Here is an 11,507-nt window from a genome sequence, read left to right as displayed (position 1 = left end):
GAGGACCTTGTTTCACTCATGAACTTAAAGTGGCCTTAGATAGATTAGAGACTAAGTTTGCTAAGTTAGAAGTGCTCTGCTCAGAATTCTCTGTCTGTTGCTGAGAAGATGATGGATAAGGCTTGCTATTGCTGAGCCTATTTCTTCCACCATTATTAAAGCCTTGTTGAGGCTTTTGTTGATCCTTCCATGAGAAATTTGGGTGATATCTCCATGATGAATTATAGATGTTTCCATAAGGTTCACCCATGTAATTTACCTCTGCTATTGCAGGGTTCTCAGGATCATCAGCTTCTTCTTCAGAAGATGTCTCTTTAGTACTGTTGGATGCATTTTGCCATCCATTCAGACTTTGAGAAATCATGTTGACTTGTTGAGTCAACATTTGGTTCTGAGCCAGTATGGCATTCAGGGCATCAATTTCAAGAACTCCCTTCCTCTGAGGCATCCTATTACTCATGGAATTTCTCTCAGAAGTATACATGAATTGGTTATTTGCAACTATGTCAATGAGTTATTGAGCTTCTACAGGGGTTTTCTTTAGGTGAATGGATCCACCTGCAGAATGGTCCAGTGACATTTTAGAGAATTTAGATAGGCCATAATAGAATATATCCAAAATGGTCCATTCAGAAAGCATGTCAGAAGGACACCTTTTGGTCATCTGCTTGTATCTTTCCCAAGCTTCATAGAGGGATTCACCATCTTTTTGTTTGAAGGTCTGAACATCCACTCTAAGCTTGCTTAGCTTTTGAGGAGGAAAGAACTTAGCCAAGAAGGCCGCCACCAGCTTATCCCATGAATCCAGGCTATCTTTAGGTTGTGAATCCAACCATATTCTAGCTCTGTCTCTTACAGCAAAGGGGAAAAGCATGAGCCTGTAGACTTCAGGATCTACTCCATTAGTCTTAACAGTCTCACAGATCTGCAAGAACTCAGTTAAAAACTAGTAGAGATCTTCTGATGGAAATCCATGGAACTTGCAGTTCTGTTGTAGTAGAGCAACTAGTTGAGGTTTTAGCTCAAAGTTATTTGCTCCAATGGCAGGGATTGAGATGCTTCTTCCATCAAACATGGAAGTAGGTGTAGTATAATCACCAAGCATCCTCCTTACATTATTATTTTCGGCTGCCATCTCCTCTTCCTTTTCGAAAATTTCTGTAAGGTTGTCTCTGGATTGTTGTAATTTAGCTTCTCTTAATTTCATCTTCAAAGTCCTTTCAGGTTCAGGATCTGCTTCAAAAAGAATATTCTTGTCCTTGCTCCTGCTCATATAAAAAATAAGGGAACAGAAAATAATAATAGGGATCCTCTTTACCACACTGCAGAGACTCCTTTATGTTAGTAGACGAAAAAGGGAATGTAAGAAGGTAAAGGTAAGAATCCAAGCACAAGGGTGAAGATAGGTTCAGATTCTTGAGATGAAGAGAAGTGTTAGTAAATAAATAAATAAGTAGAAAAGGATGAGAGAAGGAGAAATTCAAAAATAAATTTTGAAAAAGAGTTAGTGATTTTCGAAAATTAAGAGAAGAAATAAAATTAAAATTAAAATTTGAAACAATTAATTAATTAAAACAAATTTTAAAAAAGGAGGGAGAAATTTTCGAAAATTAGAGAAAGGAAAGTAGTTAGGTGGTTTTGAAAAAGATAAGAAACAAACAAAAAGTCAATTAGTTAGTTGAAAAAGATTTGAAAATTAATTTTAAGAAGATAAGAAGTTAGAAAAGATATTTTGAAATCAAATTTTTTTTTGATAAGATATTATTTGAAAAGATATGATTAAAAAGATATAGTTGAAAAAGAATTAAATTTTAAAATTTAAAATTAATTACTTGACTAACAAGAAATAACTAATTTTAAAAATTTTTTACTAAGTCAACCCAAAATTTCGAAAATTATGAGTAAAACAAGGAAAAGATATTTTTTTATTTTTGAATTTTTAATGATGAGAGAGAAAAACATAAAAAATGACTCACAACATGAAAATTATGAATCAAAACACATGATGCATGCAAGAACACTATGAATGTCAAGATGAACGCCAAGAACACTTTGAAGATCAAGATGAACATCAAGACTTATTTTTGAAAAATTTTCAAGAAAAGAAAAACATGCAAGACACCAAACTTAGATATTTTCAATGCTTAGACACTATGAATGCAAAAATGCACATGAAAAACAACAAAAGACATAAAACAAGAAAATATCAAGATCAAACAAGAAGACTTGTCAAGAACAACTTGAAGATCATGAAGAACACATGTATGAATTTTCAAAAAATGCAAAAAATTTTTAAAACATGCAATTGACACCAAACTTAAAAATTGACTTAAGACTCAAACAAGAAACACAAAATATTATTGATTTTATGATTTTCTAAATTTTTTTTGGATTTTTTGAAAATTAATCTTTATAAAAACGAAAATAAAGAAAAAATTAATCTGAGCAACAAGATGAACCGTCAGTTGTCCAAACTCGAACAATCCCTGGCATCGGCGTCAAAAACTTGGTAGGCAAAATTGTGATTTCTGATAATGGCATTCATGTTCGTTCTCTCCCTGGTAATGGCGCCAAAAACTTGGTGCATGATACCATGGTCCAAACATAACTTCACAACTTCGCACAACCAACCAGCAAGTGCACTGGGTCGTCCAAGTAATAAACCTTACGTGAGTAAGGGTCGATCCCACGGAGATTATTGGTATGAAGCAAGCTATGGTCATCTTGTAAATCTCAGTTAGGCGGATAATAAATGATTATGGAGTTTTTGAATAATAATAATAAATAAATAGAAAATAAAGATAGAAATACTTATGTAAATCATTAGTGGGAATTTCAGATAGGCGTATGAAGATGCTGTGCTCCTTTTGAATCTCTACTTTCCTACTGCCTTCATCCAATCCTTTTTACTCCTTTCCGTGGCAAGCTGTATGTAGGGCATCACCGTTGTCAATGGCTACATCCCATCCTTTCCGTGAAAAAGGTCTAAATGCTCTATCATGGCACGGCTAATCATCTGTCGGTTCTCGATCATGTTGGAATAGAATCCATTAATTCTTTTACGTTTGTCATCACGCCCAACAATCGCGAGTTTGAAGCTCATAACATTCATTCAATCCCTAAATCCTATTCGGAATACCACAGACAAAGTTTAGACTTTCCGAATTCTCATGAATGCTGCCATCAATTCTAGCTTATACCACGAAGATTCTGATTAAGGAATCCAAGAGATATGCGCTCGGTTTAAGGTAGAATGGAGGTGGTTGTCAGTCACGCATTCATAGGTGAGAATGATGATGAGTGTCATGAATCATCACATTCGTCATGGTGAAGTGCAACAAATATCTTAGAACAGGAATAAACTGAATTGAATAGAAAATAGTAGTAATTGCATTAAAACTCGAGGTACAACAGAGCTCCACACCCTTAATCTATGGTGTGTAGAAAATCCACCGTTGAAAATACATAAGTGATGAAGGTCCAGGCATGGTCGAATGGCCAGCCCCCAAAATGTGATCACAGGATCAAAAATACAATCCAGGATCATCCAAAGACTACTAATACAATAGTAAAATGTCTTATTTATACTAGACTAGCTACAAGGGTTTACAGAAGTAAGTAATTGATGCAGAAATCTACTTTCGGGGCCCACTTGGTGTGTGCTTGGGCTGACCTTGAGCTTTACACGTACAGAGGCTTCTTTAGAAGTTGAACGCCAAGTTGTAACGTGTTTTTGGCGTTCAACTCTGGTTCGTGACGTGTTTCTGGCGTTTAACTCCAGAATGAAGCATGGAACTGGTGTTGAGTGCCAGTTTACGTCATTTAATCTCGAATAAAATATGAACTATTAAATATTGCTGGAAAGCTATGAATGTCTACTTTCCAAAGCCATTAAGAGTGCGCCATTTGGAGTTTTGTAGCTCCAGAAAATCCATTTCGAGTGCAGGGAGGTCAGAATCCAACAGCATCAGCAATCCTTTGTCAGCCTTCTTATCAGAGTTTTGCTCAGTTCCCTCAATTTCAGCCAGAAATTACCTGAAATCACAAAAAAACACACAAACTCATAGTAAAGTCTAGAAATATGAATTTAGCATAAAAACTAATGAAAACATCCCTAAAAGTAGCTAGATTCTACTAAAGATTACCTAAAAATAATGCCAAAAAGCGTATAAATTATCCTCTCATCATCCCCCCTTGCCCAAGCTTGAATTCTGCATGAAATAGCATTGGAAATGATTTGGGTTGGGCCCAAAGAACTTCAGAAATAGCTGGGGGCGATTTCACTTTAGTGGGCCACGGATGTTAGCTTTCTAACGCAACTGGAACCGCCTCATTTGGACCTCTGTAACTCAAGTTATGGTCGATTGAGTGCGAAGAGGTCAGGCTTAAAAACTTTACGGTTCCTTCATTTCTTCATGAGTTCTCCCACGTTGCATGCTTTTCTCCTCACTTATTCCATCCAATACTTGCCTTATGAACCTGAAATCACTCAACAAACATATCAAGGCATCGAATGGAATTAAAGTGAGTTAAATTTAGCTATTTGAAGGCCTAAAAAGCATGTTTTCACATTTAAGCACAAATCAAGGGAGAATTGCAAAACCATGCTATTTCATTGAATAAATATGAGAAAAGGTGATAAAATTCCCAAAAATAAGCACAAGATAAACCATAAAATTGGGGTTTATCAATCACCCTTAGGATTTCTTTACTTTCTAGTTTAGTAGTTTACTTTTGAAATTTTCTTTTCAAGATGTCATATGTATTCCGCACCAAGCTTAAAAAGAAAAATCTATTAAAAAAAGTGGTAATATACATAAGATCTTGAGTTATATTATGAGTTATTCTAGTTGCTTTGATGTGGTGGCTTTATCTCTATTTCTGAATGTATGAATTAACTCTACATATTTGGTATTGTAGTTGAGTATATTAGTTCTTGAGGACTAGGAATTTAGAGAAGTATTATTGATTCTCTAAAATAAGAAAAAGATTGATTCTTGAAGCAAAAGAAACAACAAAAAGAATTGAAAATAAGAAAAAGAAATAAAAAAAGGTCCAAGGCTTTGAGCATCAATGGTTAGGAGCGTCAAAATTAATCTAAAAGATCAAAAGAGTGGTTTTCCCTAACAATATGCTTGTGGTGTAAAGGTTTGAAGTAACCCTTGAGACTAAGCACTTAAAGTCATGACCAAATGCTGTTATAGAGTATGCCTAAGGATCTAAGCATCACTATCTGCGAATAAAAGTAAAGAAAAAGTTGAACCCGAAAGTTCCCCTAGTTAAGTACTTGTGGTGTTTATGTTTCAAGTTAAGCTTAAGAACAAAACATTTAGAGTCACGGCTAGGCTCAAAGGTGCAAAGGACCAAAGAAAATAAAAGTTGTGTTCAATAATCAATTAGAGCCTAAAGAAGAGAATCATTAATATCTTAAAGGATATTAATATTTCTAAGCTTAAAGGGATAGTGAGGTGCCAAAGCTATTCAAAAATAGAGTGTCATAAGTCCCATTCAGTAACTAGATCTAAGCTTAATTAACAAATCAAGTCTTGTGCATTTTCTCTTCTTGGTCCTATATTGTTTTGGTTGCTTGAAGACAATCAAGAGTTTAAGTTTGGTGTTGTGATGTGTAAACATCTTATACCCTTTTTCTAGTCATTTTTATATTTTTTTGTTAGATTTTAATTACTTTTACTTGATTTTAGTGCAAAAATCCCCTTTGGATGCTACTTTGAGTTTTTCTTGTATTTTTGTGGCTTTAGGTGAAATTCGAAGTAGTTTGGAAAAGTCTGGAGAAAGAAAGGAAAATGCTAGAGCACCCTCCCTGGGCGTTGAATGCCAACCTGGCATTCAACACCAGCAAGGGGGCACAAGACTAGAAGCGCACTTCCTTCCTTGGGCTTTCAATGCCTAATCTGGCGCTGAATGCCAGAAAGCAGCCCGAATCACACTCTACTGGGACTCCAAGTGGATTTAGCACCTTTTAGTCTTATTTTATTTTTCTTTTTGTAATATTTATTTAAAAATAATATCTTTTTAGGTTTAGCATTTATTATTAGGTTAGTATTTAAAGGAGAAGATCATTTAGATTTAGGATCTTCTTCCTTCCACACTTTTTCAGAGCCCTATTTTTCTGTAAGTTATGAGCAACTATACCTCCTGGTTAAGGTTAGGAGCACTGTTTATTTCTATGGATTAAGATTATTATTCTTCTATTTTAATATATGTTTGATTCAATTCTAAGGTGTGTTTTTGTTCTTAATCTTATGAAACTGGGTGGAACGGGAGTATGACCTCTTTTCTACATGAGTTTTTGTCATTCTCAGGGGAGTTACCTCGCTTGAACTATAGCTTGAGAACACACCTCCTAGACGGCTAATCCACAACATGATGGGGATAAGCAACATCTATTCAGCCAGGATCTGGGGTAATTAGGGTCTTTGTGGTATAAGCTAGCTTTTTGCACTTCACCCTCCAATTCGAATTGAATGACCACGGGAGTGGCATTTGATGAGGATCAGAGGAGATTAAATCACTAAAAGATTAGGGTTTAATCACTTACAGTTTCCCAAAGAATGAATGATTCATTGTTAAAATAGTTAGTAAGAAGTTTTAATCCAGAAAGATAAACATCTCCAAGACCTTAACTATTTTCTGATATTGTTTTTACAGCAAACCTTTAATAGCTTTCTTTATTATCTTGTTTTATACGTTTTCAACAACAACCATCTTTTACTATTTGCCTGACTAAGTCCAACAGGATAACTATTGCTTGCTCAGTCTAACAATCCTCATGGGATCAACCCTCACTCACCTGAGGTATTACCTGGATGACCCGGTACACTTGCTAGTTAAGTTGTGCGAGTTCTAATTTCACGCACAAAAAATAGTCAATTAACCGACCTATCCACTATCTCATTCTCAAAAGAAGATGCTCAAGGAATATTACAAGGATATGATGACCCAGTGGCGATAACTATGATCCTGGCAAACGCTAACCTCCACTGAACTTTGATAGAAAAAAGGTAGCTCGGATGATATTCTATTTAAACCTGCTTTTGACAAGCTCGAGTTAGAAGAAAAGGATCTAAAGGCATACCTCGACAGCCTTTTCAGACTGGGTCCAACCTCTTGGTTACATCTTATTGTACACCACTTTCGAAAAAGATACCAGATCAAAGACACTAAGAATCGACTACATTGTAGTCGATGCAAACTTAGCCTACAATGCCTTAATAGACCAGACTACCTTAAACCGACTTCCAGTTGTTGTCTCTACTCTTCACTTCCACATGAAGTTCCCCATAATAGAATTGGTCTCCACTGTAAAGAGAGGCCAAAATTTAGCACGAAAATGTTACAATGAGAACCTCAGTTTGAAAGGCAATCTAGGGGGTAAAGAGGTCAACATGATCGAGTTAGGAGGGGTCTGGACTCGTGAAGAATTGAGCCCCTAACCTGAAGGCAAAATAGAAAAAGTACAAATTGGAAACCATCCTGATAAGACAACAAGCATAGGGGCAAACCTAGAAGGAAGACTGAAGAAACAGCTCACGGACTTGTTAAGGGAAAACTCCGATCTCTTCGCATGGAAAGCTTCTGACATGCCTGGCATAAATCTTGACCAGATGTCTCGTAAACTTGCAATATATCCAAGCTCCAGACCTGTTTAGCAGAAATGCAGAAAGCTCAGACCAGAACAGACACATGTCGTAGAAGAACAAGTACAAGTCTTGCTGGAGGCAGAGTTTATAAGGGAGGTAAAATATCCACTGTGGTTAGCTAATGTTGTGTTGGTGAGAAAACAAAATGGAAAGTGGAGAATGTATGTTGATTATGTCGATCTCAATAAAGCCTGCTCTAAGGACCCTTATCCACTCCCCAACATTGATGCTCTGGTTAACTCAGCATCAGGCTATAAATACTGGTCCTTTCTGGATGCCTACTCGGGATGTAATCAAATTCTAATGTATAAGCTGGATCAAGAGAAGACCTCATTCATAACTCCAAAGGCTAATTATTGCTACGTAGTAATGCCTTTTGGATTAAAGAATAAAGTGTTTTCCACTCACATAGAAAAATTCATGGAGGTATATGTAAACGACATGCTCGTTAAAGCCAAAGAGGACGCGACACTTTTGTTTGACCTCTCTAAGGTATTTTCTACTATAAGGAAGCATAAAATGAGGTTAAATCTCTCAAAATGAACCTTTGCAATAGAAAATGGGAAGTTCCTAGGGTTCGTATTAACCTAAAGAAGCATAGAAGCAAATCCAGACAAATACGAGGCTATACTTAACATGAAGAGCCTGACTTGTGTCAAATAGGTCCAACAACTAAATGGAAGTTTGGCAGCTCTATCTAGATTCTTAGCTGGATCATCCCTTAAGTGACTTCCCTTTTACCCAATCTTAAGAAAGGGGAAGCAATTCAAATGGACCCCAAAATATGAACAAGCCTTTCAGGACTTCAAAGCTTTCTTGGGACAACCACCCATATTCACCTGACTTATCAAAGAAGAAGAGCTCGTGCTGTATCTGTCAGTAGGAAGTTGAGCTATAGCTTCAGCCTTGGTCCAAGAAGATGAAAAGGGGTAGCAACCTATCTATTTCATCAGAAAATCCCTATAAGGGGTAGAGTTGAACTATCAAAAGATAGAGAAGTTTGCTTACGCCCTTATCCTCACATCGCAAAGGCTCTGACCTTACTTCCAGGCTTATACCATTAAAGTCCGCACTAATTAACCAATAAAATATATCTTACAAAAGACGGACTTGACAGGTCGGATGCTACAATGGGCGGTAGAACTGTCTGAGTTTGACCTAAGGTATGAAGCTCGGACAACCATTAAGTTGCAGTACCTTGCTGACTTTATCGCTGAATACACGGAAAGCCCAGGAAATCCAACTGTATGGAGTCTGTATATAGATGGGTCATCAAATAAAGCTGGAAGTAGAGCTGGTGTTATTCTAAAAAGTGCTCAAGAAACTCAGATAGAGCTATCATTCAGGTTCGAGTTCTCTGCTTCTAACAATCAAGCAGAGTATGAAGTCCTACTTGCTGGCTTAAAGTTGGCTAAAGAAATGGAGGCAGAAAAAGTGGTGGTGTTCTGTGATTTGCAAATAATAACTTCATAAATTAATGGCACCTATCAAGCTAAAGACCCCATGATGTTGAGAGTGAGTTTCTTGTATGGTTTGGAATCGAACAAAATATAAGCATCAATTCATTGGTAGCTTAGTCCAAACCAACAATGAGCTCTCTCAATCAATTGTTAAATTCAAACACAATATATACCGAGAATATTAAACCTCGAGTCATTCTCCCTAGGACGTAATTGAAGTGATACTTCCTTGGTTGTTAAAGCAAAGGGGGTTTTCAAGTAAGAAACGAAAGATTAAAAGAACTTAAGAAATAAAAGAACAAAGAGATGATCAACATTGACATTAAAGCAAGTAAAAGGGAAGCAAGGTCAAAACTAGTGAAAATGCTATAAAAAGAGCCTTGAATTGGGAAAGATGATCCAAGGAATCCTATCGTTGCCATAACCACGACTATGGTAATTATCACGAGTCAATCTCGCCTAGTCATCCCTAACCATCGAGGAGTAAGTCAAGCAAGCATAATTGACCTTAATCCATAAGTCCTAACCAACTTACCAAACTAGTTGATAAAAGGCTAGCGTCAATGGAAACAAGAGCCAACTAACTCCCCAAGAATTACCACTAAATGTCAGACATCATGACTCTAGTATCCTAGGAACTCAAACCACAAGCCAAGGTGTGAAAATCTACTCAAAATCTAAAGTTGGCATTTTCACAAACACCTTGTATGCATAAAAGTAAAACATGAGAAATTACAAGGTAAATGATAAAAATATAACCAACTATCAACAAAACCAAATATAAACAAGCAATCAAACATAAAGGAAGCATGAAACATAAAATTCATCAATCAAAACTTCAAGAAACACAAAATTGGAAATATGAACAAAGTAACTTGAACCAAAGGAAATGGAAGTAAAAGTGTTTTAACTAAAGAGGAAATTGAGAGTACTTATAATTAAAGAGGCAAAATCAAAGATCAAAGCTTGTTACAAAATGATACAATGGAAATGGAAATGAAACCCTAAGAGAGCAATGCTACACAACTCCTACTTCTACTCCTAATACTATCAAAAACTATGGAAAATTATCTCTATGTCCTAATTGCCTTCAAATGTGTTGAATTCCCCTTCATATAGCATCCAAATTCAACCTTCAAGCCTTCTAAAATGGGCCAAGAGGCCTCCAAATTTGCGTAGCACATGTTTCATTAATGAAATCACGTGCAGGGACCTGTACGAATGCACAGATGTGGGCGTCCGCACACCCGGCTGAAAATTGACTTGTGCGTACGCACACATGGAAATTCTCGCCTGTGCATATGCACGCAAGGCTGTGCGCACATACACTTCGCTGTGTGTGCTTTTCCTTTTTTTCTTCATGTTTTCTCCCTTGTACATACTTTCCTCCACTTTTGGCCATCCATTCTTGCCTTCAAGGCCTAAAATCACTCATAAACCATATCACGACATCGAATGACATAAAAGTGGAATTAAAAGTTTCCATTCTAGAATCAAAACGCATGTTTTCACATTTAGGATCAAATTAGGGATCAAACACAAAAGTATGCTATTTTGGTGCTTAAGTGTGACTTCGTATGCTATAATCCATTCAAATCAAGCCAAAATATATCGGAAAATATGGACTCATCAATTCCCCCACACTTAAACAATAGGATGTCCTCATGCTAAACCAATAAGGAGAATGATCAAAGGGAGACAACTTATTAAATGCAACTATCTATATGCATGCAAGTATGTATATATGGTGCACGAAATTGTGATCACACCTTTCACAACTCCGCACAACTAACCAGCAAGTGCACTGGGTCGTCCAAGTAATACCTTACGTGAGTAAGGGTCGATCCCACAGAGATTGACGGCTTGAAGCAAGCTATGGTCATCTTGTAAATCTCAGTCTGGCGGATTCAAATGGTTATGAGGTATTGATAATTAAAAGATAGATAAGACGGAAAATAACATAGAGATACTTATGTAATTCATTGGTGGGAATTTCAGATAAGTGTTTAGAGATGCTTTGTTGCTCCTAAACCTCTGCTTTCCTATTGTCTTCATCCAATCATGCATGCTCCCTTCCATGGCAAGCTGTATGATCCTCTCAGTGAAAATGGTCCGGCTACGGCTTCTGTACGGCTAATCAACTGTCAGATTTCAAGTCTCGGATGAAAAATACCAGGCACAGCTACTGCAGGGCTAATCATCTGTCGGTTCTCACTTGTGTCGGAATAAGATCCATTGATCCTTTTGCACACTATCACTATGCCCAACATTCACGAGTTTGAAGCTCCTCACAGTCATCCCTTCCCAGATCCTACTAAGAATACCACAGACAAGGTTTAGACTTTCCAGATCTCATGAATGATGTCTATTGATTCTAGCCTATACC

The 11,507-nt window shown here is 36.8% G+C and overlaps 1 non-coding gene across 1 annotated transcript; it reads left to right on the top strand.

The window, feature by feature from the left end:
• The first annotated feature begins 634 nt into the window (after window positions 1-634).
• LOC127742143 (small nucleolar RNA R71) lies at window positions 635-742 on the top strand. Its single transcript, XR_008003330.1, has one exon. It is a non-coding gene; the product is annotated as a small nucleolar RNA R71 (small nucleolar RNA).
• Window positions 743-11,507: the final 10,765 nt, after the last annotated feature.

This window comes from Arachis duranensis, chromosome 9 (genome assembly GCF_000817695.3).
Source record: "Arachis duranensis cultivar V14167 chromosome 9, aradu.V14167.gnm2.J7QH, whole genome shotgun sequence".
Classification (NCBI taxonomy): Eukaryota; Viridiplantae; Streptophyta; class Magnoliopsida; order Fabales; family Fabaceae; genus Arachis; species Arachis duranensis.
This window is presented reverse-complemented; position numbering and strand designations above follow the sequence as displayed.